The sequence below is a fragment of the Equus caballus genome, chromosome 16 (genome assembly GCF_041296265.1).
Source record: "Equus caballus isolate H_3958 breed thoroughbred chromosome 16, TB-T2T, whole genome shotgun sequence".
NCBI classification, from domain to species: Eukaryota; Metazoa; Chordata; class Mammalia; order Perissodactyla; family Equidae; genus Equus; species Equus caballus.
The window spans coordinates 62,041,973-62,049,653 of record NC_091699.1 but is presented as its reverse complement, the minus strand read 5'-3'; the positions used below and the strand labels follow the sequence as shown (position 1 = coordinate 62,049,653).

Below are 7,681 nucleotides of genomic sequence, written 5' to 3'. Positions count from 1 at the left end.
CTGAGCTAACATATGTTGCCAATCTTTTTTTTTCCTTCTTCTCCCCAAAGCAGCCCAGTACCTGGTTGCATATTCTGGTTGTAGGTCCTTCTGGTTGTGCTATGTGGGATGCTGGCTCAGCATGGTTGATGAGTGGTGCTGGGTCCATGCCCAGGATACAAACTCGTGAAACCCTGGGCTGCCAAAGCAGAGCATGCAAACCCAACCTCTTGGCCATGGGGCTGGCCCCATGCTGTTGATTATTATACATTAAATTTATAACCTGCCATTTTACTGAATTCTATTATTGTTTCTAATAGTTTTTAGTAAATCTCTAGGGTTTTTTTTTCTAGATAGATATCATCCCATTCAGATGCCCTTTATTGAGACGGGTGCACCCATCCCCCAGCTGTTGTGAATGTTGACTGCTAACTACTTGTAGCTGCCCCATTCTCTGGAGAACTGCCCTTGGTCGAATGGGAGCTGACTTGCCTGGGAGATAATATCTCCCTTCCACCCTCACCAAGCAGCTTATAGTCAATAACTATTGACTTACTGATTTAAGAGTTGAAAAAATAGCTTGCCTCCTTGTCTCAAAGTGGTACCAATTCTATAGCGCCATTCATGCTCCAGAGCTCTCCATGGGATCAGGCTGAGGCTAAAATTCAGCTGAGATTACATCCCTGTTTATTTCCTCTGCTGCCTTATCCTGCCCTTCTCCCTCCCCTTCCCCGAAGAGCACTTGTCAACAAATCGCATGCTCCTACATCCCTGTCTCAGGCTTTGCTTCTGGGAAATCCAACCTTAAGACAATATGTAATCCTATGGGTTATATAAACAATATAAAAATATAAATAAAAACATTTATGTATATATTTAAATATGTTTATATAAAATGTATTTTTATAAATAAATGAATATATAAATCAACGTTAGACAAATATTATTGGGCATCTGTAATACGCTAGCACTTTCTGGACACTGGGCTTCTGAACAGACCAAGTTCCCTGTGTTGTGGAGCTTACATTTTAGTGGGAGACATTGACAATGAACAAGTAAACAAACAAATAAATATATAATAAGGAGGATAAGAGAGCAGTGTTTGATGGGGGTAGGGGCACTATTTTTGAAAGAGCAACGAGAGAAGGTGTATCAATTTTATTTTTTGGACAAGTAAACAGAAAGCCCATCTCCACGTGGCTTAGGCAAAAAAGGAAGTTTATTATATCATATAACAAAGTCCAGAGGTAGGAGGGCTCCACAGTTAGTAAAACAAAGGTGTCACCAAGGAACCAGTTTCTTTCTGCCTTTCTGCTTTGCCATCTTTGGTGTATCAGTTTTGACCTCTAGACAAAACAAACATAAAGATTCTGAGGCAGAGTAAGTGTTAAACTGCAAAGAATACTTTGGAGACAAATTTAGTATAAAGCCTTGGGGATTTACCTGTTTCTAGGTATATAAGAGAGTGCAGCCTTCCGAAGACTGTCTCTGATCAAAGACAAGGGTGGGACCTATAAAGGCAGAAGCCACAAATTTTCACAAGGAAAAATGATTCCTTGGTTTAAACAACCCCTTGGATTGCCAGTTCGAAACTGCTTGGTAATAGTGGAGCTTGGCACAGCTGATTGCTATGCCCCAAGTCAGTTTGTAGAGTCTAGATAGTTCAGTCACAAATTTACCATTAGGCAGCTTTTCTACTGACTCTAAGTTTTCGAAAAGCAGTTACTCTAGATCCTTCTTCTGGGGAAGCGTTTGTTCTGACGCCTTGCTATATTACAGGCTCAAGGTCATGCAGTAAGTAAGTTTGAATGCATACATTCAAAGTTCAGCAAAAATTTCTTTTACTGCTCTTCTCGTGGTCACAAGATGGCTGCAGCAGTTCCAGATGTCAGAACTAGACACACAATATTAAGAGGCTATCTTGTATCATGCTGTAACAGAGTAATTTACTAAGCCTTCAATAATCCCTCTCAATAGTTAAGACAAGATACACTAGATATAAGGTGCTGGATTCAAAATGCAATACTCATTTCCCCCCAAGCAATGAAGCATTAAAGTATTGGTCAGAATGAGCATCACGGTGACTCACAGTTTTAAAAAGTCAGGTTGAGTCATGCAAGGACAAAAGATTCTAAATAAATTGCCCAAAGAAATATTCAGTTGAGTTTGCATTGCATTCTCTTCTTGTCTAAGTAGATGTTGTTTTGGGACTGTTGATTACATATCGAATAATCCCTGAATTCGAGGGCTCTTTTGTAATTGCTAAACATCTTCAACTTCCCCGCACCGCCTCCCCTAACCAATCTATGTCAAGTTCTGTCTGACTACACTACTTGAGGAGGAAGCTGGGCTTTCAACAAGCACATCTGGAAAAAAGTAGGAAATAAAGGCAGAAATCTCAGCCCTTCCTTCTAGGAAAAATGCTGGATTTTATTCCAACTCAGTGGTGGTGCACTCACTGTCTACAGCAGGGAAATTTGCCGAGGCCATTGCAATACATGAAATACGGGTAGCTTTGGAGATAATTACAACCTACCACCATCAGATTTCCCTTGTAACATAAAAAAGTTAGAGAGAGAGTGGAGAAAACATGATGGAATTTTTAGCCTAGGAAAAGGAATAAAGGAGAGAGGGAGGCCTAGGGGCCACACAGTCAGACCAAGCCAGTTTCACAATTTCACCTGGCGCCAGGTTGAAATGGTTTACTTCAAAGCTCCTGTGACTGGTTGAACCACATCTTCTCTGTCCTAACTTGGTAATATCTTTGGCAATAAACTGCATTCACTATTGCAGCTTGGCTTGTCTAGCTAATTCAATTCTTCTTAAATCAGTTTCTTGTCAAATATACCCTCTAGTTTGATTCATGATTTTGCCTCCTTTTCACATAAGCAAAAATATACCTCTTTTAAGAGATTTATAGTCCAGTTTATATTCTGGTTAACTGGCCATGGAGCTTGTACTGGCAGAGGAGGTAACACAGCTGGCAAAACATGAATTCATTCCAGAAATGTTTGCTGAGGGTCTGCTATGTGCTAGCAGAGGATGAGACAAGCAAGACAGCGCTCTCTTTAAGATGTTTAGCAATTATTTATTGCTACTGGAATTGATAGATACTAAATCATTTAGGAGACACCATACCCTAGTCAGTAGACATTCATTAACAAACTTCATTGTTTCGGGGCTAGAGTTCCATAGAAGGATAATTGTGCCAGCCTCTTCAGCTTTCTGGGGGAACTTGGAGCTTATTCCCAAGATATCCATCTCCATCACAGAGTGAGGGCATAGCAGCAGGAAGCTTGGGTCTGAATGGAATGGCATTATGCTGATACACTGAATAATTCCATATTACGTTTCTTTGGTTGACTCAGTCTCCCACCAAATATTTTTAAAACTTCTATTCAATTTACATGTGGATGCTTTCATGCATTCTCTTATTTATTCATCTAAATATATTTATTAAGCACTATCTGTGGATGCATGAGAACTATCAGCATCATTCCCAAGATGGAGGCTTTTGGGAAGCTGATCATTCTATTTCTGGTGCCTCTCCAGGCTGACTGGATTTAGCTTGAGATGCTCTTTACAATAAATGTTATCTCCACTGGTCTGAGATTTGGCATGGGCACTCTCAGCTTCCTGCAAATGAGGACTGGGGTTGTAGAGAGGAAAAATGGGATGTTTCTGCTGAAATCTTGAAGATATCCTGAACATACAAATATCACAATTAGAAAAACATTTATAAGGAGGAAATGGTATGCTGCTTGTTGTACATTTTCAGGCATTATCTCTTGACTGTGATGTCTTTGATATCCTCCAAAGACCTTTTTTCCTTGATTACTATACCCCAAGACCCAAGCTACTAGGTGCTTTGGAGACATCCTGCCATATCCTCCTTCTGTCTTCCCTCAGCATGGAAACCTGTTAGTGATCAACTGTATCACCATCGTCTTGGTGCTCAGTTGTATCACCATCTTCCTCACTTCTGCTGAACACCATCTCTAAAAGACACAGATGGCCAGACTGTGGAAGAAAATCAATCAGTGTCCAAGCTCAGACAAAAAAAGTAATAAATTAATTTGCTTAATTGTTTTCTCTTTAGGTTGTAGGAGTGAATCTTTATTCATTCAGTAAATTGTTGAGGGTTTTTATGTATAAGGCAAAATACTCTGCCTTTAGAAGCAGTTTCACTGTTGTTTTTATTTTTGAGGAATATTAGTCCTGAGCTAACATCCGTGCCCATCTTCCTCTATTTTATATGTGGGACACCTGCTACAGCATGGCTTGATGAGCGGTGCATATGTCCACACCCGGGATCTGAACCAGCGAACCCCAGGGCAGCCAACGCGGAGCATGTGACCTTAACCACTGCACGACTGGGCCGGCCCCCTTTTATTTTTCATATGTGTTTAGTTCCACTGTTAAAGGTATCTCTGCAGAATAGTTACTCCTGTATGTGTGTGGGAAATCCAGCCTCCAAGATGGCCTCCCAGTGATGTTCACCTCCTGATAGTCCCAACTTTGTGTAATCCCCTTACATATTGTTTCAGGGTTGGTCTATGAATATGGCAGAAGTGATGGCATGTGACTTCCAAGGCTCAGTCAAAAAAATTTGTGGCTCTGTCTGGCCACCCATAGGAACTGTAAAATGATCAATGTTCATCGTTTCAAGCCACTAAATTTTGGGTAATTTGCTATGCAGTAATAGTTAATTACTAACCTCAATGCAGTGTGTAAGGCCAGAATTAATCCATTTAAAGCTTTAAAATGGGGTTTCTGAATAGCCAAAGCAATCCTGAGAAAAAAGAAGAAAGCTGGAGGTATCATAATCCCTGACTTCAAAATGTACTACAAAGCTATAGTAATCAAAACAGCATGGTACTGGCACAAAAACAGACACACAGATGAATGGAACAGAATTGAAAGCCCAGAAATAAAACCATACATCTACAGACAGCTAATCTTTGGCAAAGTAGCCAAGAATGTACAATGGAGAAAGGAAAGTCTCTTCAATAAACGATGTTGGGAAAACTGGACAGCCACATGCAAAAGAATGAAAGTAGATCATCATTTTATGCCATACACAAAAATTAACTCAAAATGGATTAAAGACTTGAATCTAAGACCTGAAACCATAAAACTCCTAGAAGAAAATATAGGCATAGGCAGTACACTCTTTGACATCGGTCTTAGGAGTATCTTTTCGAATACCATGTCTACTCAGGCAAGGGAAACAAGAAAAAATAAACAAATGGACTACATCAGACTAAAAAGCTTCTGCAAGGCAAAGGAAACCACGAACGACACAAAAAGACAACCCAAAAACTGGGAGAAAATATCTGCAAATCATACAGCTGACAAGGGGTTAATTTCCAAAATATATAAAGTACTCATACAACTCAATGACAAAAAAACAAACAACTCAATCAAAAAATGGACAGAGGACATGAACAGACATTTTTCCAAAGAAGATATATAGATGGCCAATATGCACATGAAAAGATGTTCAACATCACTAATTATTAGGGAAATGCAAATCAAAATTGCAATGAGATATCACCTCACACCTCTCAGAATGGCTATGATTAACAAGACAAGAAATAACAAATGCTGGAGAGGATGTGGAGAAAAGGGAACCCTCATACACCACTGATGGGAATGCAAACTGGTGCAGCCAGTATGGAAAAAAGTATGGAGATTTCTGAAAAAATTAAACATAGAAATACCATACAATCCAGCTATTCCACTACTGGGTATTTATCCAAAGAACGTGACATCAACAATTCAAAGAGATTTATGTTTCCCTATATTCATTGCAGTGTTATTCACAATAGCCAAGATGAGGAAGCAACCCAAGTGCCCATCTACAGATGAATGAATACAGAAGATGTGGTACATATAGATATATATATATATACACACACACACAATGGAATACTACTCAGCTATAAAAAAAGACAAAACTGTTCCATTTGCGACAACGTGGTTGGAGCTTGAGGGTAATATGCTAAGAGAAATAAGCCAGACAAAGACAAACACCACACGATTTCACTCATATGTGGAAGAGAAGCAAACACATGGATAAGGAGAACAGACAGTGGTTACCAGAGGGGAAGGGGGTGGGAGGAGGGCAATAGGGGTACAGGGGCACATGTGTATGGTGATGGATAAGAACTAGATTGGTGGTGAACATGATGCAGTCTATGCAGAAACTGATACATAATTTACACCTGAAATTTACAAAATGTTATAAACCAATATGATGTCAATAAAATAATTTTAAAAAATAAAAAATAAAACAGGGTTTAATCAATCAAAATGATTTGCAATAATAGAAATAACAATTTTTTTTAAGATTGGCACCTGCACTAACATCTGTTGCCAATCTTTTTTTTTCTTCTTCTTCTCCCCAGAGCCCTCCAGTACATAGTTGTATATTCTAGTTGCAAGTGCCTCTGGTTGTACTATGTAGGACGCCACCTCAGCATGGCCTGATGAGCAGTGCCATGTCCGCGCCCAGGATCTGAACTGGTGAAACCCCGGTCCGCCAAAGCAGAGTGCATGAACTTAACCACTTGGCCACGGGGCTGGCACCTGTGGAAGTTTTTTATAAAAGCAATAGAAAAATAATATAGGTGGTACATTTTTTCAGATCTTACAAGTCTTAAAGTGTCTATGTTCAATCTTCACCTTGATTGATAGTTTGGCTGGTTATACTATTGTAGGTTGGAAGGCATTTCTCTTCAACACATTAAAGACATTGCTCCATTGTCTTCTTCCTTCAAATGTTGTTGAGAAGTCTAGAGTCATTTTTATTATGATTTCTTGCATGTGATCTGTTTTTTTTTTTTTCCTTTCTGGACACTCAGAGTATCATCTGTTTCTCTCTAATGTTTTGCTATTTCACAACACTTGGGTCTTTAAGAGTATAAAATTCTGTATGTCAGAAACCTGGTGCTTTAAAACTCCATAAATAAAATTGAAAAGCAAACAACAAACTGGGTAAAATATTTGCAACATTTGGAATAAAGGGTTATTATTCTTATGATAGAAGATACTCTTACAAATCAGTATAAAAAAAAGAGTTCTCCAAAAGAAAAACTGAAAACAGTAATTCACAAAAGAATATGAAAATGGCTAAGAAACACATAAAAAAACTATGGCCTCACTAGAAGTAAAATAAATGCGAAATAAAACTGTGAGAAAGCACTTTTCACTTTTTCAATTGGTAAAGATTAAAAAAACAAACAGCCAATGTTGGTTAAGGTTTCAGCACTTTCATATGCTGTTAATAGAAATGTGAAGTCATTCTATCAACATCTAGTCTCTTCTAGATGAAGTACAATTTCGTTAAGTCAGATCAAAAACTTTTAAAAATGCTCATATCCTTTGATTTAGCAAATTTGCTTCTGGGATTTTATTCTAAGGAAATGGTAATGAATGTGAATAAAGACTTAACTATCACCTTGGCCATGTTGTATATAACACTGTGAAAGTGGAAACAATCTACATACTCAACAATATAAAACTAGTGAAAATCTCTCTACGGCAGTGGGACGTTTTAGCAGAATATAGAAGCAAATTTATTGTATAAAAAGGGATCAGTATTGGTAAGAAGCTGACTCATGGGGAGCTGAAATGAAATGCGATGAGAAAAATTTTTTTTTATAATTCTCTGGACTCTGTGCTTTGTTAGTAGTAAGGT

At 38.5% G+C, this 7,681-nt stretch overlaps 1 long non-coding RNA gene across 2 annotated transcripts; it reads right to left on the bottom strand.

The window, feature by feature from the left end:
• Positions 1–1,180: 1,180 nt before the first annotated feature.
• On the bottom strand, positions 1,181–4,775 carry LOC111768383 (uncharacterized). Of its 2 annotated transcripts, none has more exons than XR_002800723.2 (2): positions 4,697–4,775; positions 1,181–1,325 (listed from the first exon to the last, which is right to left on the bottom strand). It is a non-coding gene; the product is annotated as an uncharacterized lncRNA (long non-coding RNA). The 2 variants fall into 2 exon arrangements; XR_011426977.1 differs by lacking the exon at positions 4,697–4,775 and adding an exon at positions 1,423–3,884.
• Positions 4,776–7,681: the final 2,906 nt, after the last annotated feature.